Here is a 27953-nt window from a genome sequence, read left to right on the forward strand (position 1 = left end):
TTTAAACCAGGCTGCAGGAGTCTCTCTGCTTTAAACCACGCTGCAGGAGTCTCTCTGCTTTAAACCAGGCTGCAGGAGTCTCTCTGCTTTAAACCACGCTGCAGGAGTCTCTCTGCTTTAAACCAGGCTGCAGGAGTCTCTCTGCTTTAAACCACGCTGCAGGAGTCTCTCTGCTTTAAACCAGGCTGCAGGAGTCTCTCTGCTTTAAACCAGGCTGCAGGAGTCTCTCTGCTTTAAACCACGCTGCAGGAGTCTCTCTGCTTTAAACCAGGCTGCAGGAGTCTCTCAGCATTAAACTACGCTGCAGGAGTCTCTCAGCATTAAACTACGCTGCAGGAGTCTCTCAGAACTAGTTCAATTTATTCTGGAAACAATTTCACATGCAGTCCTTCAGTTGTGGATCGTTCATGGTAAGTGGCCTTCAACACCTATATGTTTGATCACCGTCGGCTCAACGAGACCCTTAAGCTCACAATGAGTTGCTATGAGTATTTTGACTTCTCTGAAAAATATTAAAATGGAGAAACGTCCAATGGGGTGGATGTAAACTGACAAGTGGAAGCAGGATTGTTCCAAATAGACCAAGCTCTGAGTATCAGACCAGCGATCCTGTCAAGCCCCTCTACAGGAGGAAGATGTCCTGTAGAACTTACGTTGCTTTCCCAACATGGCACTGAGAGGCCAGGGAAAATCAAAGGTAAGCCAGGATCAAAGAGTAACTCCTGCTTTAGAGAAGAGAGGAGAAGAGGAGAATGGATAAAGCAGCTCTGACAGAACAGGGGAATATTTTTTTTTTTTTAGAATAAGAGAGAGAGCAGGGAGGTGGTCAGTGCAGGCTAACTACCTGACCAGCAGAACAATTGGGGTGGTACATATTCATTTACATTTTCTAAAGGGGCTTCCTCTCCTCTCCTCTTATAAGTGGTTGGCAAACCCTTTTATCCAAAGAAACTTACAGTTAACACAAACATTCAGTTCTTTTGAACTCTACAAGTTCAAAAGTGGGCTGAACTACATTGTAGAGTATATGGCCATAGGTTTTGGCTGGAGACCCTCTGGTAGCTTGTGCACTATTCCTCACTCTAGTCCACAGCCTCCCTATCTTGTGCACTATTCCTCACTCTCGTGCACAGCCTCCCTGTACTGTGCACTATTCCTCACTCTCGTGCACAGCCTCCCTGTATTGTGCACTATTCCTCACTCTCGTGTACAGCCTCCCTGTCTTGTGCACTGCCTCCCTGTCTTGTGAACTATTCCTCACTCTCATTCACAGCCTCCCTGTCTTGTGCACTATTCCCTACTCTCATTCACAGCCTCCCTGTCTTGTGCACTATTCCCTACTCTCATTCACAGCTTCCCTGTCTTGTGCACTATTCCCTACTCTCGTTCACAGCCTCCCTGTCTTGTGAACTATTCCCTACTCTCGTGCAAAGCCTCCCTGTCTTGTGAACTATTCCCTACTCTCGTGCACAGCCTCCCTGTCTTGTGCACTATTCCCTACTCTCATTCACAGCCTCCCTGTCTTGTGCACTATTCCCTACTCTCATTCACAGCCTTCCTGTCTTGTGCACTATTCCCTACTCTCATTCACAGCCTCCATGTCTTGTGCACTATTCCCTACTCTCATTCACAGCTTCCCTGTCTTGTGCACTATTCCCTACTCTCATTCACAGTCTCCCTGTCTTGTGCACTATTCCCTACTCTCATTCACAGCCTCCCTGTCTTGTGCACTATTCCCTACTCTCATTCACAGCTTCCCTGTCTTGTGCACTATTCCCTACTCTCATTCACAGCCTCCCTGTCTTATGCACTATTCCCTACTCTCATTCACAGCCTCCCTGTCTTGTGCACTATTCCCTACTCTCATTCACAGCCTCCCTGTCTTATGCACTATTCCCTACTCTCATGCAAAGCATCCCTGTCTTGTGCACTATTCCCTACTCTCATTCACAGCCTCCCTGTCTTGTGCACTATTCCCTACTCTCATTCATAGCCTCCCTGTCTTGTACACTATTCCCTACTCTCATTCACAGCCTCCCTGTCTTATGCACTATTCCCTACTCTCATGCAAAGCCTCCCTGTCTTGTGCACTATTCCCTACTCTCATTCACAACCTCCCTGTCTTATGGACTATTCCCTACTCTCATTCACAGCCTCCCTGTCTTGTGCACTATTCCCTACTCTCATTCACAGCCTCCCTGTCTTGTGCACTATTCCCTACTCTCATTCACAGCCTCCCTGTCTTGTGCACTATTCCCTACTCTCATTCACAGCCTCCCTGTCTTATGCACTATTCCCTACTCTCATGCAAAGCCTCCCTGTCTTGTGCACTATTCCCTACTCTCATTCACAGCCTCCCTGTCTTGTGCACTATTCCCTACTCTCATTCACAACCTCCCTGTCTTATGGACTATTCCCTACTCTCATTCACAGCCTCCCTGTCTTGTGCACTATTCCCTACTCTCATTCACAGCACTCTCATTCACAGCCTCCCTGTCTTGTGCACTATTCCCTACTCCCATTCACAGCCTCCCTGTCTTGTGCACTGCCTCCCTGTCTTGTGCACTATTCCCTACTCTCATTCACAGCCTCCCTGTCTTGTGCACTATTCCCTACTCCCATTCACAGCCTCCCTGTCTTGTGCACTATTCCCTACTCTCATTCACAGCCTCCCTGTCTTGTGCACTATTGCCTACTCTCATTCACAGCCTCCCTGTCTTGTGCATGGCTTGTACAAGACAGGAAGACTTGAGTGCTAAAAGTTATGGTGTCCAAGAGATGTCAGTAGAGTAATCATTGTGGAATGTGAAAAGACACAAATCCCAAAAGCATGATGGTGTACTTACTACATGCAAATGCTAAAAGAAAGGAACGAGGTGGGTAGATAACTATGTGTGTCATCATAGCAAAGTATTTATAAACAACAATAACAACAAAAAGGTTTTGTTCATTTTTGTTCTATAATCTATACAATAGGCCATAATTGATTTTGGCCCAATAGGTCTGCCATATTCCCACGTTCAAGGAGCTTTTTTTTTTGATTGGGTTATTTTTGCTTAAAACCCTTTAGGACTACATATAGAATAAAGTTGTTTTTTTTAACTCTGCATCTCTGCCCAGCCTGGCAAGAATGGCCAATAGGGTGTTCAGCATCCCCAGTGACTCTGCAAGCACGGACAGGATATTCTCCGCTGCTGGCCGGCTCTCCAGGATCACATGAGCCTGAAGCCCCAGACTGGCCAAACTCCTGTTTCTAAAAATGAATTCAAAGGCACTGTAGACTGAGCCTAATAAGGCATTTTTTGTTGAATTTGTATTTAATTCTAAGTCAAAGCCTATATGCGCAATTTCTAGACTATAATGATTTAATACAACTAAATGTTGTTTGAAACTTCATTGGGATAGGGGGCAGCATTGGGAAGTTTGGATGAAAAGCGTGCCCAGAGTAAATTGCCTGTTACTCAGGCCCAGAAGCTAGGATATGAATATAATTTGGATTCGGATAGAAAACACTCTAGAGTTTCCAAAACTGTTAAAATAATGTCTGTGAGTATAACAGAACTCATATGGCAGGCAAAAATTTGAGAAAAATCCAACCAGGAAGTGGGAAATCTGAGGTTTGTAGTTTTTTTAAGTGATTGCCTATCCAATATCCTGTGTCTATGGGGTCAGATTGCACTTCCTAAGGCTTCCAGTAGATGTCAACAGTCTTTAGAAGTTGTTTCAGGCTTGTATTGTGAAAGGGGATCGAATAAGAGCTGTTTCAACAAGTGGTCAGGCTGAAAGCCTTTATTTTAGTCTCCCTGTCTTACGTGGCCATGAGCGCTAGGTTTGTTCCCTTTCCTTTCTAATGAAAACGGTATTGTCCGGTTGAAACATTATTGAATATTTATGGTAAAAACACCCTAAGGATTGTTTAGAAACATTGTTTGACATGTTTCTACGAACTGTAATGGAACTTTTTAACTTTTCGTCTGGACTTTATGCCCGCGCTTTGTGCATTTGGATTACTGGACTAAACGAGCTAACAAAAAGGAGGTATTTGGACATAAAGATGAACTTTATCGAACAAAACAAACATTTATTGTCTAACAGGGAGACCTGGGAGTGCCATCAGATGAAGATGATCATAGGTAAGTGATTAATTTTAACGCTATTTATGACTTTTGTGACACCTCTCCTTGGTTGGAAAATGGCTGTATGGTTTTCTGTGGCTAGGCGCTGACCTAACATAATCGCATGGTGTGCTTTCGCCGTAAAGCCTTTTTGGAATCGGACACTGTGGCTGGATTAACAAGAAGTTTATCTTTAAAATGGTGTATAATACTTGTATGTTTGAGGAATTTTAATTATGAGATTTCTGTTGTTTGAATTTGGCGCCTTGCAATTTCACTGGCTGTTGGCGAGGTGGGACGCTCACGTCCCGAACAATCCCAGAGAGGTTAAATGCTGAGTACTTTATGTCCCTACCAGCCTATTGTGTCTCACTCGCAAAATCCTTCGCAATATATTTCTTTGTAGGCTATAGCCTTGAAATAATAGAAATAATATAGCCTAAATAATTCACTTTTGTTCCTTCTTAGTCTCCCTGTCTGGCTCCTGACCTATTTATAGTGTTTACATGCTGTTTAATATGACATGTAACCTATTTAGAGTGTATATATGCTGTTTAATATGACATGTAACCTATTTAAAGTGTTATATGCTGTTTAATATGACATGTAACCTATTTAGAGTGTTTACATGCTGTTTAATATGACATGTAACATATTTAGAGTATTATATGCTGTTTAAAATGGCATATAACCTATTTCAAATGATGTGCGCTTCTTACATTCACCTTTTCATGTTTATTCAAATACTTTTCATTCAAATCCATATGGTTTGGTTTCAATACTTCAAAACCAAATGGTAGATCCTGGTAGTCACAAAAATAGATTTTAATGAATGAAGCGAATTTGGAGCTGCAGTTTCTTTCCAGAGAAGCGTTATTTAGGGGAGCGGTTGGAAAGGAAGTGGAGTACTGGAGCACCGCTCCATGAGTGGGATTTCAGACCGCTCAGCTCTGCTCACATATTATGGTGGAGATGAAACCATCCTAGCCTTAGAGGAGCTGGAGATGAAATCCATCAGTGGAACAGACAGGTCTTGGCAAGTAGATCAATGTTGGATCACCACCCCCAAAACCCCTCACAGTCTGGGCCACTCACAGACAGCTGGGATTGGCTGATCAATTCACATGCAGACTGAGGGGATGGAGGAAATGAACCAGTGTGTGTGTTTACTATATACATGCTTGAGTGTCTGTGTGTGTATGTGCGATTGTGTGTGCATGTATGATTGTGTGTGTGTGTGTGTGTGTGTGTGTGTGTGTGTGTGTGTGTGTGTGTGTGTGTGTGTGTGTGTGTGTGTGTGTGTGTGTCTGTGTAAATGGAGTGGGGGCATCATTTAGCCACTGTGTTAATCAAGGAGGAGGACAAGGGCACAGCGGAGCAGCACTCTGGGGTCATGGACACTGGCTGAGGTGCTCCATCTTCCTGCTGTGGTCTTGTTAACTGCCTCTGAAAACCCCTGGAGCCCCTGCCACCCCCACTGGCCTCCAGTCCCCAGCCGCATTGGCTACAAATTAATGACTTGGGCTAAATCTCCTCATGCTGGCCCTCTCAAGGAGGCCATCCATGGTCCGCTTGGGGACCGGCAACAGCTCTCTGCCTCTGACCTCAGTTCTACAGACAAGTACAAGGAGACAGGCAGAAGGAGAGAAGGAGAGAAGAGGAGAGGAGGAGAAGGGGAGATGGGGAGAAGGGGAGAAGGAGAGAGGAAGATAAGTGGAGAAGGGGAGAAGAAGAGAAGAGGAGAGAAGGAGAGATGGGGAGAAGGAGAGAGGAGGAGAAGGGGACAAGGAGAGAAGGGGAAAAGGAGAGAAGGGGAGAAGGGGAGAGGAGGAGAAGGAGAGAGAAGGAGAATGAGAGCAGTAGATGGGGAGAAGGAGAGAAGGGGAGGAGAGAGGAGGAGAAGGAGAGAGGAGTAGAAGGGGAGAAGGAGAGAGGAGGAGAAGGAGAGAGGAGTAGAAGTGGAGAAGGAGAGAGGAGGAGAAGGAGAGAGGAGTAGAAGGGGAGAAGGAGAGAGGAGGAGAAGGGGACAAGGAGAGAAGGGGAAAAGGAGAGAGGAGGAGAAGGGGAGAAGGAAAGAGGAGGAGAAGGGGAGAAGGAGAGAGGAGGAAAAGGGGACAAGGAGAGAAGGGGAGAAGGAGATAAGGAGAGAAGGGGAGAAGGAGAGAGGACGTTCATACAGATTCTCCTGATTGCCACTCGGTCACTCCTCAGCACCGGCCAGGCTCTCTGACAATTACAGCTCCTCTCTCCAATACCGCTGTGTTCCAAAGCGCAAAGGAACAGTGTGTGTGTGTGTGTGTGTGTGTGTGTGTGTGTGTGTGTGTGTGTGTGTGTGTGTGTGTGTGTGTGTGTGTGTGTGTGTGTGTGTGTGTGTGTGTGTGTGTGTGTGTGTCCATCACCAGACACCCGAGCACACCAACTCCATTGGCACCCATAATTACACTTGCTTCTCAACACCAAGTGGCCTTGACTGGCAGGTAATGACTAGCAAGTAATGACTGGCAGGTAATAACTAGCAGGTAATAACTAGCAAGTAATGACTGGCAGGTAATGACTAGCAAGTAATGACCGGCAGGTAATGACTAGCAAGTAATGACTGGCAGGTAATGACTAGCAAGTAATGACCGGCAGGTAATGACTAGCAAGTAATGACTGGCAGGTAATGACTAGCAAGTAATGACTGACAGGTAAAGACTGACAGGTAATGACTGACAGGTAAAGACTGACAGGTAATGACCGGCAGGTAATGACTATCAGGTAATGACTGGCAGGTAATGACTATCAGGTAATGACTGGCAGGTAATGACTAGTAGGTAATGACTGACAGGTAAAGACTGACAGGTAATGACTGGCAGGTAATGACTGACAGGTAATGACTGGCAGGTAATGACTAGCAGGTAAGGACTGGCAGGTAATGACTAGCAGGTAATGACTGACATGTAAAGACTGACAGGTAATGACTGGCAGGCAATGACTGCCAGGTAATGACTAGCAGGTAATGACTGACAGGTAATGACTGGCAGTTAAAGACTGGCAGGTAATGACTGACAGGTAATGACTGGCAGCGGTTAGCAGCCATAAAAGTAATGACTGGTAGCGGTCAGCAGTGGCTAGATGTAATGACTGGTAGAAGTCAGCAGTGGCTAGATGTAATGACTGGTAGAAGTCAGCAGTGGCTAGATGTAATGACTGGTAGCGGTCATCAGTGGCTAGATGTAATGACTGGTAGAAGTCAGCAGTGGCTAGATGTAATGACTGGTAGCGGTCAGCAGTGGCTAGATGTAATGACTGGCAGCGGTCAGCAGTGGCTAGATGTAATGACTGGTAGCGGTCATCAGTGGCTAGATGTAATGACTGGTAGAAATCAGCAGTGGCTAGATGTAATGACTGGTAGAAGTCAGCAGTGGCTAGATGTAATGACTGGCAGCGGTCAGCAGTGGCTAGATGTAATGACTGGCAGCGGTCAGCAGTGGCTAGATGTAATGACTGGTAGAAGTCAGCAGTGGCTAGATGTAATGACTGGTAGAAGTCATTAGTGGTTAGATGTAATGACTGGTAGAAGTCATCAGTGGTTAGATGTAATGACTGGTAGAAGTCATCAGTGGTTAGATGTAATGACTGGCAGCGGTCAGCAGTGGCTAGATGTAATGACTGGCAGCGGTCAGCAGTGGCTAGATGTAATGACTGGTAGAAGTCAGCAGTGGCTAGATGTAATGACTGGTAGAAGTCAGCAGTGGCTAGATGTAATGACTGGTAGAAGTCAGCAGTGGCTAGATGTAATGACTGGCAGCGGTCAGCAGTGGCTAGATGTAATGACTGGCAGCGGTCATCAGTGGCTAGATGTAATGACTGATAGAAGTCAGCAGTGGCTAGATGTAATGACTGATAGAAGTCAGCAGTGGCTAGATGTAATGACTGGCAGCGGTCAGCAGTGGCTAGATGTAATGACTGGTAGAAGTCAGCAGTGGCTAGATGTAATGACTGGTAGAAGTCAGCCGTGGCTAGATGTAATGACTGGTAGAAGTCAGCAGTGGCTAGATGTAATGACTGGCAGCGGTCAGCAGTGGCTAGATGTAATGACTGGCAGCGGTCATCAGTGGCTAGATGTAATGACTGGTAGAAGTCAGCAGTGGCTAGACGTAATGACTGGCAGCGGTCAGCAGTGGCTAGATGTAATGACTGATAGAAGTCAGCAGTGGCTAGATGTAATGACTGGTAGAAGTCAGCAGTGGCTAGATGTAATGACTGGTAGCGGTCATCAGTGGCTAGATGTAATGACTGGTAGAAGTCAGGAGTGGCTAGATGTAATGACTGATAGAAGTCAGCAGTGGCTAGATGTAATGACTGGTAGCGGTCATCAGTGGCTAGATGTAATGACTGATAGAAGTCAGCAGTGGCTAGATGTAATGACTGATAGAAGTCAGCAGTGGTTAGATGTAATGACTGGCAGCGGTCAGCAGTGGCTAGATGTAATGACTGGCAGCGGTCAGCAGTGGCTAGATGTAATGACTGGTAGCGGTCATCAGTGGCTAGATGTAATGACTGATAGAAGTCAGCAGTGGCTAGATGTAATGACTGGTAGAAGTCAGCAGTGGCTAGATGTAATGACTGGTAGAAGTCAGCAGTGGCTAGATGTAATGAATGGCAGCGGTCAGCAGTGGTTAGATGTAATGACTGGTAGAAGTCAGCAGTGGCTAGATGTAATGACTGATAGAAGTCAGCAGTGGCTAGATGTAATGACTGGTAGAAGTCAGCAGTGGCTAGATGTAATGACTGGCAGCGGTCATCAGTGGCTAGATGTAATGACTGGTAGAAGTCAGCAGTGGCTAGATGTAATGACTGGTAGAAGTCAGCAGTGGCTAGATGTAATGACTGGTAGAAGTCAGCAGTGGCTAGATGTAATGACTGATAGAAGTCAGCAGTGGCTAAATGTAATGACTGGTAGAAGTCAGCAGTGGCTAGATGTAATGACTGGTAGAAGTCAGCAGTGGCTAGATGTAATGACTGGCAGCGGTCAGCAGTGGCTAGATGTAATGACTGGCAGCGGTCATCAGTGGCTAGATGTAATGACTGATAGAAGTCAGCAGTGGCTAGATGTAATGACTGATAGAAGTCAGCAGTGGCTAGATGTAATGACTGGCAGCGGTCAGCAGTGGCTAGATGTAATGACTGGTAGAAGTCAGCAGTGGCTAGATGTAATGACTGGTAGAAGTCAGCAGTGGCTAGATGTAATGACTGGTAGAAGTCAGCAGTGGCTAGATGTAATGACTGGCAGCGGTCAGCAGTGGCTAGATGTAATGACTGGTAGAAGTCATCAGTGGTTAGATGTAATGACTGGCAGCGGTCAGCAGTGGCTAGATGTAATGACTGGTAGAAGTCAGCAGTGGCTAGATGTAATGACTGGTAGAAGTCATCAGTGGTTAGATGTAATGACTGGTAGAAGTCATCAGTGGTTAGATGTAATGACTGGTAGAAGTCATCAGTGGTTAGATGTAATGACTGGCAGCGGTCAGCAGTGGCTAGATGTAATGACTGGCAGCGGTCAGCAGTGGTTAGATGTAATGACTGGTAGAAGTCAGCAGTGGCTAGATGTAATGACTGGTAGAAGTCATCAGTGGCTAGATGTAATGACTGGCAGCGGTCAGCAGTGGCTAGATGTAATGACTGGCAGCGGTCAGCAGTGGCTAGATGTAATGACTGGTAGAAGTCACCAGTGGCTAGATGTAAAGACTGGCAGCGGTCAACAGTGGCTAGATGTAATGACTGGCAGCGGTCAGCAGTGGCTAGATGTAATGACTGGCAGCGGTCAGCAGTGGCTAGATGTAATGACTGGTAGCGGTCAGCAGTGGCTAGATGTAATGACTGGTAGAAGTCAGCAGTGGCTAGATGTAATGACTGGTAGAAGTCAGCAGTGGCTAGATGTAATGACTGATAGAAGTCAGCAGTGGCTAAATGTAATGACTGGTAGAAGTCAGCAGTGGCTAGATGTAATGACTGGTAGAAGTCAGCAGTGGCTAGATGTAATGACTGGTAGAAGTCAGCAGTGGCTAGATGTAATGACTGGCAGCGGTCAGCAGTGGCTAGATGTAATGACTGGCAGCGGTCATCAGTGGCTAGATGTAATGACTGATAGAAGTCAGCAGTGGCTAGATGTAATGACTGATAGAAGTCAGCAGTGGCTAGATGTAATGACTGGCAGCAGTCAGCAGTGGCTAGATGTAATGACTGGTAGAAGTCAGCAGTGGCTAGATGTAATGACTGGTAGAAGTCAGCAGTGGCTAGATGTAATGACTGGTAGAAGTCAGCAGTAGCTAGATGTAATGACTGGCAGCGGTCAGCAGTGGCTAGATGTAATGACTGGCAGCGGTCATCAGTGGCTAGATGTAATGACTGGTAGAAGTCAGCAGTGGCTAGATGTAATGACTGGCAGCGGTCAGCAGTGGCTAGATGTAATGACTGATAGAAGTCAGCAGTGGCTAGATGTAATGACTGGTAGAAGTCAGCAGTGGCTAGATGTAATGACTGGTAGCGGTCATCAGTGGCTAGATGTAATGACTGGTAGAAGTCAGCAGTGGCTAGATGTAATGACTGATAGAAGTCAGCAGTGGCTAGATGTAATGACTGGTAGCGGTCATCAGTGGCTAGATGTAATGACTGATAGAAGTCAGCAGTGGCTAGATGTAATGACTGATAGAAGTCAGCAGTGGCTAGATGTAATGACTGGCAGCGGTCAGCAGTGGCTAGATGTAATGACTGGCAGCGGTCAGCAGTGGCTAGATGTAATGACTGGTAGCGGTCATCAGTGGCTAGATGTAATGACTGATAGAAGTCAGCAGTGGCTAGATGTAATGACTGGTAGAAGTCAGCAGTGGCTAGATGTAATGACTGGTAGAAGTCAGCAGTGGCTAGATGTAATGAATGGCAGCGGTCAGCAGTGGTTAGATGTAATGACTGGTAGAAGTCAGCAGTGGCTAGATGTAATGACTGATAGAAGTCAGCAGTGGCTAGATGTAATGACTGGTAGAAGTCAGCAGTGGCTAGATGTAATGACTGGCAGCGGTCATCAGTGGCTAGATGTAATGACTGGTAGAAGTCAGCAGTGGCTAGATGTAATGACTGGTAGAAGTCAGCAGTGGCTAGATGTAATGACTGATAGAAGTCAGCAGTGGCTAAATGTAATGACTGGTAGAAGTCAGCAGTGGCTAGATGTAATGACTGGTAGAAGTCAGCAGTGGCTAGATGTAATGACTGGCAGCGGTCAGCAGTGGCTAGATGTAATGACTGGCAGCGGTCATCAGTGGCTAGATGTAATGACTGATAGAAGTCAGCAGTGGCTAGATGTAATGACTGATAGAAGTCAGCAGTGGCTAGATGTAATGACTGGCAGCAGTCAGCAGTGGCTAGATGTAATGACTGGTAGAAGTCAGCAGTGGCTAGATGTAATGACTGGTAGAAGTCAGCAGTGGCTAATTGTAATGACTGGTAGAAGTCAGCAGTAGCTAGATGTAATGACTGGCAGCGGTCAGCAGTGGCTAGATGTAATGACTGGCAGCGGTCATCAGTGGCTAGATGTAATGACTGGTAGAAGTCAGCAGTGGCTAGATGTAATGACTGGCAGCGGTCAGCAGTGGCTAGATGTAATGACTGATAGAAGTCAGCAGTGGCTAGATGTAATGACTGGTAGAAGTCAGCAGTGGCTAGATGTAATGACTGGTAGCGGTCATCAGTGGCTAGATGTAATGACTGGTAGAAGTCAGCAGTGGCTAGATGTAATGACTGATAGAAGTCAGCAGTGGCTAGATGTAATGACTGGTAGCGGTCATCAGTGGCTAGATGTAATGACTGATAGAAGTCAGCAGTGGCTAGATGTAATGACTGATAGAAGTCAGCAGTGGCTAGATGTAATGACTGGCAGCGGTCAGCAGTGGCTAGATGTAATGACTGGCAGCGGTCAGCAGTGGCTAGATGTAATGACTGGTAGCGGTCATCAGTGGCTAGATGTAATGACTGATAGAAGTCAGCAGTGGCTAGATGTAATGACTGGTAGAAGTCAGCAGTGGCTAGATGTAATGACTGGTAGAAGTCAGCAGTGGCTAGATGTAATGAATGGCAGCGGTCAGCAGTGGTTAGATGTAATGACTGGTAGAAGTCAGCAGTGGCTAGATGTAATGACTGATAGAAGTCAGCAGTGGCTAGATGTAATGACTGGTAGAAGTCAGCAGTGGCTAGATGTAATGACTGGCAGCGGTCATCAGTGGCTAGATGTAATGACTGGTAGAAGTCAGCAGTGGCTAGATGTAATGACTGGTAGAAGTCAGCAGTGGCTAGATGTAATGACTGATAGAAGTCAGCAGTGGCTAAATGTAATGACTGGTAGAAGTCAGCAGTGGCTAGATGTAATGACTGGTAGAAGTCAGCAGTGGCTAGATGTAATGACTGGCAGCGGTCAGCAGTGGCTAGATGTAATGACTGGCAGCGGTCATCAGTGGCTAGATGTAATGACTGATAGAAGTCAGCAGTGGCTAGATGTAATGACTGATAGAAGTCAGCAGTGGCTAGATGTAATGACTGGCAGCGGTCAGCAGTGGCTAGATGTAATGACTGGTAGAAGTCAGCAGTGGCTAGATGTAATGACTGGTAGAAGTCAGCAGTGGCTAGATGTAATGACTGGTAGAAGTCAGCAGTGGCTAGATGTAATGACTGGCAGCGGTCAGCAGTGGCTAGATGTAATGACTGGCAGCGGTCATCAGTGGCTAGATGTAATGACTGGTAGAAGTCAGCAGTGGCTGGATGTAATGACTGGCAGCGGTCAGCAGTGGCTAGATGTAATGACTGATAGAAGTCAGCAGTGGCTAGATGTAATGACTGGTAGAAGTCAGCAGTGGCTAGATGTAATGACTGGTAGAAGTCAGCAGTGGCTAGATGTAATGACTGGTAGCGGTCATCAGTGGCTAGATGTAATGACTGGTAGAAGTCAGCAGTGGCTAGATGTAATGACTGATAGAAGTCAGCAGTGGCTAGATGTAATGACTGGTAGCGGTCATCAGTGGCTAGATGTAATGACTGATAGAAGTCAGCAGTGGCTAGATGTAATGACTGGCTGCGGTCAGCAGTGGCTAGATGTAATGACTGGCAGCGGTCAGCAGTGGCTAGATGTAATGACTGGTAGCGGTCATCAGTGGCTAGATGTAATGACTGATAGAAGTCAGCAGTGGCTAGATGTAATGACTGGTAGAAGTCAGCAGTGGCTAGATGTAATGACTGGTAGAAGTCAGCAGTGGCTAGATGTAATGACTGGCAGCGGTCAGCAGTGGTTAGATGTAATGACTGGTAGAAGTCAACAGTGGCTAGATGTAATGACTGATAGAAGTCAGCAGTGGCTAGATGTAATGACTGGTAGAAGTCAGCAGTGGCTAGATGTAATGACTGGTAGAAGTCAGCAGTGGCTAGATGTAATGACTGGTAGAAGTCAGCAGTGGCTAGATGTAATGACTGGCAGCGGTCAGCAGTGGCTAGATGTAATGACTGGTAGAAGTCAGCAGTGGCTAGATGTAATGACTGATAGAAGTCAGCAGTGGCTAGATGTAATGACAGGTAGAAGTCAGCAGTGGCTAGATGTAATGACTGGTAGCGTTCAGCAGTGGCTAGATGTAATGACTGATAGAAGTCAGCAGTGGCTAGATGTAATGACTGATAGAAGTCAGCAGTGGCTAGATGTAATGACTGGCAGCGGTCATCAGTGGCTAGATGTAATGACTGGTAGAAGTCAGCAGTGGCTAGATGTAATGACTGATAGAAGTCAGCAGTGGCTAGATGTAATGACTGGCAGCGGTCATCAGTGGCTAGATGTAATGACTGGTAGAAGTCAGCAGTGGCTAGATGTAATGACTGGCAGCGGTCAGCAGTGGTTAGATGTAATGACTGGTAGAAGTCAGCAGTGGCTAGATGTAATGACTGGTAGAAGTCAGCAGTGGCTAGATGTAATGACTGGTAGAAGTCAGCAGTGGCTAGATGTAATGACTGGCAGCGGTCAGCAGTGGCTAGATGTAATGACTGGTAGAAGTCAGCAGTGGCTAGATGTAATGACTGATAGAAGTCAGCAGTGGCTAGATGTAATGACAGGTAGAAGTCATCAGTGGCTAGATGTAATGACTGGTAGAAGTCAGCAGTGGCTAGATGTAATGACTGATAGAAGTCAGCAGTGGCTAGATGTAATGACTGGCCGCGGTCATCAGTGGCTAGATGTAATGACTGGTAGAAGTCAGCAGTGGCTAGATGTAATGACTGATAGAAGTCAGCAGTGGCTAGATGTAATGACTGGCAGCGGTCATCAGTGGCTAGATGTAATGACTGGTAGAAGTCAGCAGTGGCTAGATGTAATGACTGGTAGAAGTCAGCAGTGGCTAGATGTAATGACTGGCAGCGGTCATCAGTGGCTAGATGTAATGACTGATAGAAGTCAGCAGTGGCTAGATGTAATGACTGGCAGCGGTCATCAGTGGCTAGATGTAATGACTGGTAGAAGTCAGCAGTGGCTAGATGTAATGACTGATAGAAGTCAGCAGTGGCTAGATGTAATGACTGGCAGCGGTCAGCAGTGGCTAGATGTAATGACTGGTAGAAGTCAGCAGTGGCTAGATGTAATGACTGGCAGCGGTCATCAGTGGCTAGATGTAATGACTGATAGAAGTCAGCAGTGGCTAGATGTAATGACTGGTAGAAGTCAGCAGTGGCTAGATGTAATGACTGGTAGAAGTCAGCAGTGGCTAGATGTAATGACTGGTAGCGGTCAGCAGTGGCTAGATGTAATGACTGATAGAAGTCAGCAGTGGCTAGATGTAATGACTGGTAGCGGTCAGCAGTGGTTAGATGTAATGACTGATAGAAGTCAGCAGTGGCTAGATGTAATGACTGGAAGCGGTCAGCAGTGGCTAGATGTAATGACTGATAGAAGTCAGCAGTGGCTAGATGTAATGACTGGAAGCGGTCAGCAGTGGCTAGATGTAATGACAGGTAGAAGTCAGCAGTGGCTAGATGTAATGACTGGTAGAAGTCAGCAGTGGCTAGATGTAATGACAGGTAGAAGTCAGCAGTGGCTAGATGTAATGACAGGTAGAAGTCAGCAGTGGCTAGATGTAATGACTGGTAGCGGTCAGCAGTGGCTAGATGTAATGACTGGTAGAAGTCAGCAGTGGCTAGATGTAATGACTGGTAGAAGTCAGCAGTGGCTAGATGTAATGACTGGCAGCGGTCATCAGTGGCTAGATGTAATGACTGTCAGCGGTCAGCAGTGGCTAGATGTAATGACTGGCAGCGGTCAGCAGTGGCTAGATGTAATGACTGGCAGCGGTCAGCAGTGGATAGATGTAATGACTGGCAGCGGTCAGCAGTGGCTAGATGTAATTGTCCAGACAGCATCAAGCACTCCATCTGTCAGTGTTCTCCTCGCTGGAGGACTGTCGTTCTGAGCTCAGACGAGCAGTTGTCTCCCAAATGTTACATTTGGAGTGGCTTCAGAGATGCTTATGACAAAACAAAGAAAGAGATATATGGGCAAATAGAGACAAGAATAACTATTTTCTGTTGCGCTTCAGAACCTGGGGGATATAAAAAGTGTTTTCTATTAGGTTTACCTTGAATTATTCCCACTAACTGCATGAAATTGAGTGTATGAATGGTCGTCCTATGGTACTAAGGCTGAGGGATCAATCACAAACCAACAAACTAATCACGGTTTACATATCAGGTGCTGTAGATCTCAGTCGACTCCCTCCCTCCCTCCCTCCCTCCCTCCCTCCCTCCCTCCCTCCCTCCCTCCCTCCCTCCCTCCCTCCCTCCCTCCCTCCCTCTCTCCCTCCTCTCTCATTGCCTGGGCCCTGTTGATTGGATCTAATGAAGTGTCTCTTCTTGCTGTATCCAGACAGCTGCTGCAACATGCTCGCACTCTGTGTGTGGTGCTCGGCTAGTTTGCCTGCTGTGGACAGCTCAATCTATCACAGAGCAACAAGGCCTCATGGGGCAGGTGAGCCCTGTCTGGCTGGATGGAGCAAGAGGAGCCCGAGCAGCGCAAGCGTGAGGGGCACAAGCTAGGAAATACAGAATAACATGTCCACGATGAGGGTGCCTAACGTGAGGGGCACAAGCTAGGAAATACAGAATAACATGTCCACGATGAGGGTGCCTAACGTGAGGGGCACAAGCTAGGAAATACAGAATAACATGTCTACGATGAGGGTGCCTAACGTGAGGGGCACAAGCTAGGAAATACAGAATAACATGTCCACGATGAGGGTGCCTAACGTGAGGGGCACAAGCTAGGAAATACAGAATAACATGTCCACGATGAGGGTGCCTAACGTGAGGGGCACAAGCTAGGAAATACAGAATAACATGTCTACGATGAGGGTGCCTAACGTGAGGGGCACAAGCTAGGAAATACAGAATAACATGTCCACGATGAGGGTGCCTAACGTGAGGGGCACAAGCTAGGAAATACAGAATAACATGTCTATGATGAGGGTGCCTAACGTGAGGGGCACAAGCTAGGAAATACAGAATAACATGTCTATGATGAGGGTGCCTAACGTGAGGGGCACAAGCTAGGAAATACAGAATAACAGGTCTATGATGAGGGTGCCTAACGTAAGGGGCACAAGCTAGGAAATACAGAATAACATGTCTATGATGAGGGTGCCTAACGTGAGGGGCACAAGCTAGGAAATACAGAATAACAGGTCTACGATGAGGGTGCCTAACGTGAGGGGCACAAGCTAGGAAATACAGAATAACATGTCTATGATGAGGGTGCCTAACGTGAGGGGCACAAGCTAGGAAATACAGAATAACATGTCTATGATGAGGGTGCCTAACGTGAGGGGCACAAGCTAGGAAATACAGAATAACAGGTCTATGATGAGGGTGCCTAACGTGAGGGGCACAAGCTAGGAAATACAGAATAACATGTCTATGATGAGGGTGCCTAACGTGAGGGGCACAAGCTAGGAAATACAGAATAACATGTCTACGATGAGGGTGCCTAACGTGAGGGGCACAAGCTAGGAAATACAGAATAACATGTCCACGATGAGGGTGCCTAACGTGAGGGGCACAAGCTAGGAAATACAGAATAACATGTCCACGATGAGGGTGCCTAACGTGAGGGGCACAAGCTAGGAAATACAGAATAACATGTCTATGATGAGGGTGCCTAACGTGAGGGGCACAAGCTAGGAAATACAGAATAACATGTCTATGATGAGGGTGCCTAACGTGAGGGGCACAAGCTAGGAAATACAGAATAACATGTCTATGATGAGGGTGCCTAACGTGAGGGGCACAAGCTAGGAAATACAGAATAACATGTCTATGATGAGGGTGCCTAACGTGAGGGGCACAAGCTAGGAAATACAGAATAACATGTCTATGATGAGGGTGCCTAACGTGAGGGGCACAAGCTAGGAAATACAGAATAACATGTCTATGATGAGGGTGCCTAACGTAAGGGGCACAAGCTAGGAAATACAGAATAACATGTCTACGATGAGGGTGCCTAACGTGAGGGGCACAAGCTAGGAAATACAGAATAACAGGTCTATGATGAGGGTGCCTAACGTGAGGGGCACAAGCTAGGAAATACAGAATAACATGTCTATGATGAGGGTGCCTAACGTAAGGGGCACAAGCTAGGAAATACAGAATAACATGTCCACGATGAGGGTGCCTAACGTGAGGGGCACAAGCTAGGAAATACAGAATAACATGTCTACGATGAGGGTGCCTAACGTGAGGGGCACAAGCTAGGAAATACAGAATAACATGTCTATGATGAGGGTGCCTAACGTGAGGGGCACAAGCTAGGAAATACAGAATAACATGTCTATGATGAGGGTGCCTAACGTGAGGGGCACAAGCTAGGAAATACAGAATAACATGTCTATGATGAGGGTGCCTAACGTGAGGGGCACAAGCTAGGAAATACAGAATAACATGTCTATGATGAGGGTGCCTAACGTGAGGGGCACAAGCTAGGAAATACAGAATAACATGTCTATGATGAGGGTGCCTAACGTGAGGGGCACAAGCTAGGAAATACAGAATAACATGTCTATGATGAGGGTGCCTAACGTGAGGGGCACAAGCTAGGAAATACAGAATAACATGTCTATGATGAGGGTGCCTAACGTGAGGGGCACAAGCTAGGAAATACAGAATAACATGTCTACGATGAGGGTGCCTAACGTGAGGGGCACAAGCTAGGAAATACAGAATAACATGTCTACGATGAGGGTGCCTAACGTGAGGGGCACAAGCTAGGAAATACAGAATAACATGTCTACGATGAGGGTGCCTAACGTGAGGGGCACAAGCTAGGAAATACAGAATAACATGTCTATGATGAGGGTGCCTAACGTGAGGGGCACAAGCTAGGAAATACAGAATAACATGTCTATGATGAGGGTGCCTAACGTGAGGGGCACAAGCTAGGAAATACAGAATAACATGTCTATGATGAGGGTGCCTAACGTGAGGGGCACAAGCTAGGAAATACAGAATAACATGTCTATGATGAGGGTGCCTAACGTGAGGGGCACAAGCTAGGAAATACAGAATAACATGTCCACGATGAGGGTGCCTAACGTGAGGGGCACAAGCTAGGAAATACAGAATAAAATGTCTATGATGAGGGTGCCTCGCGTGAGTGGCACAAGCTAGGAAATACAGAATAACATGTCTACGATGAGGGTGCCTAACGTGAGGGGCACAAGCTAGGAAATACAGAATAACATGTCTATGATGAGGGTGCCTAACGTGAGGGGCACAAGCTAGGAAATACAGAATAACATGTCTACGATGAGGGTGCCTAACGTGATGCACTAGGATCAAACAGCAGCTGGCATTTGGTGCCGCTTTTATTCTCCTCTTTGAAATCTTTTGGGCATGTTTTGTTTTTCTTTCTCGCCTTTTGACTCGCCCCAAACCATCTCCTGAGGACGACGGCGAGTCGTAGTGGACTCAGATCCGAAGCTGCCCAGAAAAGCTCCAAAGGCAACAGGGTTGGCAGAGGAGCTGAATGGGAGTGGGGTGTGTGGCACACGGGCAGGCATGGGCACCCTCAGAAGACAGAACGTCACACGGTGGCGCATGTGCCAGGGCTAGCCCTCATTACCCAGGCTCCCTACCAGAGCTTCCTGAGCCACACAGCTCATTAAAACACCTCCACTGACACACAGCTCATTAAAACACCTCCACTGCCACACTGCTCATTAAAACACCTCCACTGCCACACTGCTCATTAAAACACCTCTACTGCCACACTGCTCATTAAAACACCTCCACTGCCACACTGCTCATTAAAACACCTCCACTGCCACACTGCTCATTAAAACACCTCTACTGCCACACTGCTCATTAAAACACCTCCACTGCCACACTGCTCATTAAAACACCTCCACTGCCACACTGCTCATTAAAACACCTCCACTGCCACACTGCTCATTAAACCCCTCCACTGCCACACAGCTCAATTAAACCCCTCCACTGCCACACTGCTCATTAAAACACCTCTACTGCCACACTGCTCATTAAAACACCTATACTGCCACACTGCTCATTAAAACACCTCCTCTGCCACACTGCTCATGAAAACACCTCCACTGCCACACTGCTCATTAAAACACCTCCACTGCCACACTGCTCATTAAAACACCTCCACTGCCACACTGCTCATTAAAACACCTCTACTGCCACACTGCTCATTAAAACACCTCCACTGCCACACTGCTCATTAAAACACCTCCACTGCCACACTGCTCATTAAAACACCTCCACTGCCACACTGCTCATTAAACCCCTCCACTGCCACACAGCTCAATTAAACCCCTCCACTGCCACACTGCTCATTAAAACACCTCTACTGCCACACTGCTCATTAAAACACCTCTACTGCCACACTGCTCATTAAAACACCTCCACTGCCACACTGCTCATGAAAACACCTCCACTGCCACACTGCTCATTACAACACCTCCACCGCCACACTGCTCATTAAAACACCTCCACTGCCACACAACTCATTAAAACACCTCCACTGCCACACTGCTCATTAAAACACCTCCACTGACACACTGCTCATTAAAACACCTCCACTGCCACACTGCTCATTAAAACACCTCCACTGCCACACTGCTCATTAAAACACCTCCACTGACACACTGCTCATTAAAACACCTCCACTGTCACACTGCTCATTAAAACACCTCCACACTGCTCATTAAAACACCTCCATTGCCACACTGCTCATTAAAACACCTCCACTGACACACTGCTCATTAAAACACCTCCACCGCCACACTGCTCATTAAAACACCTCCACCGCCACACTGCTCATTAAAACACCTCCACTGTCACACTGCTCATTAAAACACCTCCACTGCCACACTGCTCATTAAAACACCTCCACTGACACACTGCTCATTAAAACACCTCCACCGCCACACTGCTCATTAAAACACCTCCACCGCCACACACCTCATTAAAACACTGCCGAACGGCCTCTCCAAACACAATCTGGCAAATCACTCAGCAATGTGTTACTGGGGAAAAGTTCCAACTGCAGAACTTCATAGGCTACCTCGGTTTTGCAATGGCTTTTTGAAGACTGTACTGTAGCGTATTGTTTGGTGTGCCTCCGTAGCATTGCTGAGGATCAATAGGTTTAGCAAAAGCTCAAAGGAATCCCAGATTCTATCCACAGAGGCTGGTCTGTAAGGAATTGCACTTGCACATGCTCCGAGCGTTCACCTTCGGACACCTAACACAGGGATATTGATGAAGCCTTAAGTAGCCAGACACAAATAAAAATGAATGGGGTAATGATCGTAAGACAAACAGCTACATACCACGAGGGACTGTCAGAGAGCAAGTTGGTGTGCATGGATGTGCACTTATGAAATGGTACTAAGGCACTAAGTGTTCGACTTCAGGGACGGGAAGCGTTCAAAGGCCCAATCCCAAATCAATCCTTAACCCCATCGCACTCAGAGATACCGGATGGGTATAATCAAGGTGATAAGGGCGCTATGCTTTCACCTGTCCAATTCATTCAGATCTCCATTAATGGATTGAGGGTTCATTCTGGAGTAGGTGTAAATCTACAGTATCCTCTACAGAGAAAACACTTAGCGGAGCCTTTCCTAGTAACCATCCTTCTAGAGAGATAACACTTTGTGGAGCCTTTCCTAGTAACCATCCTTCTACAGAGAGAACACTTAGTGGAGCCTTTCCTAGTAACCATCCTTCTACAGAGAGAACACTTAGCAGAGCCTTTCCTAGTAACCATCCTTCTACAGAGAGAACACTTAGCAGAGCCTTTCCTAGTAACCATCCTTCTAGAGAGATAACACTTAGCGGAGCCTTTCCTAGTAACCATCCTTCTAGAGAGATAACACTTAGCGGAGCCTTTCCTAGTAACCATCCTTCTACAGAGATAACACTTAGCGGAGCCTTTCCTAGTAACCATCCTTCTAGAGAGATAACACTTAGCGGAGCTTTTCCTAGTAACCATCCTTCTACAGAGATAACACTTAGCGGAGCCTTTCCTAGTAACCATCCTTCTAGAGAGATAACACTTAGCAGAGCCTTTCCTAGTAACCATCCTTCTACAGAGAGAACACTTAGCAGAGCCTTTCCTAGTAACCATCCTTCTACAGAGAGAACACTTAGCGGAGCCTTTCCAAGTAACCATCCTTCTACAGAGATAACACTTAGCGGAGCCTTTCCTAGTAACCATCCTTCTACAGAGAGAACACTTAGCGGAGCCTTTCCTAGTAACCATCCTTCTACAGAGAGAACACTTAGCGGAGCCTTTCCTAGTAACCATCCTTCTACAGAGAGAACACTTAGCAGAGCCTTTCCTAGTAACCATCCTTCTAGAGAGAGAACACTTAGCAGAGCCTTTCCTAGTAACCATCCTTCTACAGAGATAACACTTAGCGGAGCCTTTCCTAGTAACCATCCTTCTAGAGAGATAACACTTAGCGGAGCATTTCCTAGTAACCATCCTTCTACAGAGATAACACTTAGCGGAGCCTTTCCTAGTAACCATCCTTCTAGAGAGATAACACTTAGCGGAGCCTTTCCTAGTAACCATCCTTCTACAGAGATAACACTTAGCGGAGCCTTTCCTAGTAACCATCCTTCTAGAGAGATAACACTTAGTGGAGCCTTTCCTAGTAACCATCCTTCTAGAGAGATAACACTTAGCGGAGCCTTTCCTAGTAACCATCCTTCAACAGAGAGAACACTTAGCGGAGCCTTTCCTAGTAACCATCCTTCTAGAGAGATAACACTTAGCGGAGCCTTTCCTAGTAACCATCCTTCTAGAGAGATAACACTTAGCGGAGCCTTTCCTAGTAACCATCCTTCTACAGAGAGAACACTTAGCGGAGCCTTTCCTAGTAACCATCCTCCTAGAGAGATAACACTTAGCGGAGCCTTTCCTAGTAATAACCATCCTTCTAGAGAGATAACACTTAGTGGAGCCTTTCCTAGTAACCATCCTGCTACAGCCGGACTCCCGGGAGCGCATTTGGCCACCTGGCGGGTTAATTGGACATGACGTGGAGTGCCAGCTTCACATGCCGGCCCGTGTGCTTCTCGCCATTACACCCTTCCCTAGAATATATCTCTCAATCGGCCCTGTGGAGATTTGTATTTGTATTTATTATGGATCAAATGACAAAAACAAAGAAACCCCATATGGATCCCCATTAGCTGCTGCCTGGGGTCCAACAAAATTAAGGCAGTTCCAGTGCATTCTGGAAATATTCAGACCTCTTGACTTTTTCCACATTTTGTTACGTTTCAGCCTTACCCTAAAATGGATTAAATAAATAAAAATCTCCATCAATCTACACACAATACCCCATAATGACAAAGTAAAAACAGGTCTTTAGAAATGTTTGCAAATGTATCATAAATTATAAACATAAATACTTTACATACATTAGTATTCAGACCCTTTGCTTTGAGATTAAAAATTCATCTCAGGTGCATCCTGTTTCCATTGATCATCTTTGAGATGTTTCTACAACTAGATTGGAGTCCACCTGTGGTAAATTAAATTGATTGGACATGATTAGGAAAGGCACACACCTATCTATATAACATTTCACAGTTGGCAGTGCATGTCAGAGCAAAAACCAAGCCATGAAGTCAAGGGAATTGTCCGTAGAGCTCCGAGACTTGTGAATTGTGTCGAGGCACAGATCTGGGGAAGGGTATCAAAATAATTCTGCAGCATTGAAGGTCCCCAATAACATAGTGGCCTCCATCATTATTAAATGGAAGAAGTTTGGAACCACCAAGATTCTTCCTAGAGCTGGTTGCCCGGCCAAACTGAGCAATGGGGGGAGAAGGGCCTTGGTCAGGGAGGTGACCAAGAACCCGATGGCCACTCTAACAGAGCTCCAGAGTTCCTCTGTAGAGATGGGATAACCTTCAAGAAGGACAACCATCTCTGCAGCACTCCACCAATCAGGCCTTTATGAGTGAGTGGCCATATGGAAGACACTCCTCAGTAAAAGGCACATGACAGCCTGCTTGGAGTTTGCCAAAAGGCACCTAAACGACTCTCAGACCATGAGAAACAAGATGAAACCAAGATTGAACTCTTTGAACTGAATGCCAACCATCAAGTCTGGAGGAAACCTGGCACCATCCCTACGATGAAGCATGGTGGTGGCAGCATCATGCGCTGGGGATGTTTTTCAGCGGAAGGGACTGGGAGACTAGTCAGGATCGAGGGAAAGATGAATTGAGCAAAGTACAGAGAGTTCCTTGATGAAAACCATTATGGGGCATTATGGGGTATTGTGATGTCATTATGGGATATTGTGAAGTCATTATGGGGTATTGTGTTTCGATTGATGGAGGAAAAAAACTATTTAATCCATTTTAGAATAAGGCTGTAACATAACAAAATGTGGAAAAAGTCAAGGGGTCTGAATACTTTCCGAAGGCACTGTATATACAATACATTTCACAGCACATTAAGTGTGTGCCCTCAGGCCACTACTCTACTACCACATATCTGAAGCATTTTAGACCAACAACAAAAACCGCTTAGGACCAGGAAGAACAGAACAAATAGTGCAAATGAGGAGACAGCCCATTCTTTATCGGTGCACATCTGAAAAGCAGGATTATAAACCGGGAGGTTCGAACCCTTAATGCTGATTGGCTGAAAGCCATGGTATTTCAGACCGTATACCACAGACAAAACATTACTTTTTCCTGTTCTAATTACGTTGGTAACCAGTTTATAATAGCAATAAGGCACCTCTGGGGTTTGTGGTATATGACCAATATACCAGGGCAAAGGGATGTATCCAGGCACTCCGTGTTGCGTTGTGCGTAAGAACAGCCGTTAGCCGTGGAATATTGGTCATATACCACACCCCCATGTGCCTTATTGCTTAATTATATTACAAAAAATATGTTTTTAAGACATGGAGAGCACATCGTGTAAGTGCACTGCAGTTTAATGGTCCAAATTCAAATCCATTATCTCTCCGTGCTTTGAGTGTCTCCAGTTTATTATAGTCAATCACAACAGTCCCAAGGCATTTATCAGGATATCACACTACATATGCTAATGTCTTCTCTGGCACGGCCTGCTCCTTCCTCTCAAAGCTCTTCCTGGTGTGAGAACACAAGGAATGAGTGCCACGGCACCAAAATGTTCCTGGTGATAAAACGGTGGCTCTTTGGTGCTATAAACCAGTCGGTGCCGTAAGAATTTGAGGATTATTGAGAGGCGGCCAATCAGAGCGCTGTATCTGGCTGCTGGAGCTACGCTTCCCTCTTGCTTCACAAAAGACACAGACACATGGTCTCGCTTTCTCTCTCACTCTCTATCTCTATCTCTCTCTTTCTCTATCTCTCTATATCTCTCTCTTTCTCAATCTCTCTCTTTATCTCTCGCTATATCTCTCTCTTTCTCTATCTCACGCTATATCTCTCTCTTTCTCTATCTCTCTCTCGCTATATCTCTCTCTATCTCTTTCTCCATCTCTCTCTATCCCTCTCTTTCTCTCTCTTTCCCTCTCCCTCTCTCACACATGCATGAGCGCAAAGTGAGAAGCAACATCACTCCACACACAGGAAGCCATGCTCCTTTTTTTTTTAAAGGGCGCTTTTTAATCTTTCCCTTCTCTGGCTGAACCCTGACCCTCAAATAGATCTGGAAATAGGCACATCGTCGAGGGAAATAGGGGAGCGCCTCTAACCTAATGTTATCCTCCCCTCCCAAAAATAAATAAATAAATAAATTAAAGATGAAACATGGCCCCTATACAGTCTGTGATTCTAGACACGTCTCCTCTCCTCCTTTTTATTCCCCCCATCATCTGTCAGATGGAATAAGTTTAGACCTGGGCTGGACACACCTGCTCCCTGGACTACCGACGATGCCTTGTCCTCTGGCTCGCACTGCAACATTTAGTGACATATGTTGGAATGTGGAGCTCATTGAAGTACGCACACACAAGCACACACACACAGACAAACTGCAACACACACACGGGGACACACACACGGGGACACACACAGCGACACACACAGCGACACACACACAGACACCTGCCCTTGCGTGGGCCTTCAACCCATCCACGTTATTGCAGAGTGCTGAGAGAAGTCAAGAAGGAATATAACATTTAACCCAACCCCTCTGAATCAGAGAGGTGTGGAGGGCTGTGTGTGTGTGTGTGTGTGTGTGTGTGTGTGTGTGTGTGTGTGTGTGTGTGTGTGTGTGTGTGTGTGTGTGTGTGTGTGTGTGTGTGTGTGTGTGTGTGTGTGTGTGTGTGTGTGTGTGTGTGTAATGGGGAGCTAGAATGGTTCCAAATACTACCCCTATCTGGCATTTTACCCACTTTTGATAAGTTGATATTCATAAAGGTCGCTAAGTCAGAGATATACAGTAGTATGTCATATTAAATATTTTGGTCCCACCGCCTGTGTTTAACGCATTTATGATGCCTTCTATCACTATCATAGTAATAGTTGCTGTGTTACTACCAGTTTGTGGCTTTATAAATGACTGTAAAAACATGAATAATGCATTATACACAGGTGGTTTGTAGAAACTGGGTCATAGACAGGAGGAGTATTCTCATTATTATTTTTCTGAAGATGAGATGCAATGAATTGATGAATGGCCCTCTGTTTAGAATGATGATGCAGAGCTGTGTAAGACAGAGCAGAGAGAGGGATGGGATGGTTGTGTATGTGTGTGTGTCTGTGTGTATGCAGTGTGCCTATTATATAATATGTGTGTATAAGTGTGCGTGTGTATTTATTCGGTGTCACGACTTCCACCGAAGGTGGCTCCTCTCCCTGTTCGGGCGGTGCTCGGCGGTCGTCGTCGCCGGCCTACTAGCTGCCACCGATCCATTTTTCCTTTTAGTTTGTGTCTGTCTGTTTTGTTTACACCTGTGTCCTATTAGTTAATTTTGGTGGGTTTATTAACCTCCACTGCCTGCTAATTCTTTGTGCGGGATTATTTTCTGTTGTTGCTCTGTTAGGGGTGCGTGTTTGCGCCTCAGGGTTTTTTTCTCACGGTCGTTGTACCGTTTGGATTGTAATTAGGTGTAGAGGTTTCTCCTCCGTGTGTGACGTTATTTCCCTGTGTGTGGTGACTTCGTTGGGTGTGTTTCCCCACCTGTTGTTGTTGTGTTGGGACTTTCAATAAACGATTGTGCTACTGGGACTTCCTTGCTCTCCTGCCCCTGACTCCTGCACCTACCTCTTCTTAGGAGGCACCTAACATTCGGTGTGCATTTGTATTTTATTTCAACTTTATTTAACTAGGCATTTGCGGTGTGTGTGTATATATATAAGTGTGTGTGTGTGTTTGTGCTGTCTGGCAGCAAAGGTAGATCCAGCCTCATTCTAATGAGGCTTGGATCAAAGGACCACAGGAGGGAGATTAGAGATGAGTATTGTATTGATTTTTAATTGACTGGAGTGGAGATGGAAAGCGGGGGGAGGGGAGGGCAGCCTGGGCCAGATTATGAAATGAGCTGAATTTGTCACTCACTGAAGGCATAGGGAGAGTGAGAAAGAGCGAGAGGGAGAGAGAGAAAGAGGATGGGGGAGAGGGAAAGAGGCAGGGAGAGAAAGTGGAGAGGAGGAAGGAGAGAGAAGGGGGAGATAGGGAGGGAGAGGGAGGTAGAGAGAGAGAGAGAGAGCGAGGGAGGGAGGGAGGGATTGAGGGAGGGAGAGCGGAAGGATAGAGGTAGTGAAATAAAAAGGAGGAGAGGGGGAGATAGATACAGATACAGTAGAGACTTTACCATCCACAGACACAGATACAGTAGGGACTTTACAATCCACAGACACAGATACAGTAGAGACTTTACAATCCACAGACACAGATACAGTAGAGACTTTACCATCCACAGACACAGATACAGTAGAGACTTTACCATCCACAGACACAGATACAGTAGGGACTTTACAATCCACAGACACAGATAGAGTAGGGACCTTACCATCCACAGACACAGATACAGTAGAGACTTTACCATCCACAGACACAGATACAGTAGAGACTTTACCATCCACAGACACAGATACAGTAGGGACTTTACAATCCACAGACACAGATACAGTAGGTACCTTACCATCCACAGACACAGATACAGTAGAGACTTTACCATCCACAGACACAGATACAGTAGAGACTTTACCATCCACAGACACAGATACAGTAGAGACTTTCGGGGAGAGAAATGGGGCTTAAATAGGAACTCTGCAGCAGAGGCCAGATGGTGTGAGAGA

The 27953-nt window shown here is 46.2% G+C and overlaps 1 protein-coding gene across 1 annotated transcript in view; it reads right to left on the reverse strand.

The window, feature by feature from the left end:
• Nucleotides 1-27953, reverse strand: part of LOC139540455 (ephrin-A2-like) — a 241046-nt gene that overhangs the window by 56441 nt on the left and 156652 nt on the right. The gene's annotated exons all lie outside the window — the stretch shown is intronic.

Source organism: Salvelinus alpinus, chromosome 15 (genome assembly GCF_045679555.1).
Source record: "Salvelinus alpinus chromosome 15, SLU_Salpinus.1, whole genome shotgun sequence".
Classification (NCBI taxonomy): Eukaryota; Metazoa; Chordata; class Actinopteri; order Salmoniformes; family Salmonidae; genus Salvelinus; species Salvelinus alpinus.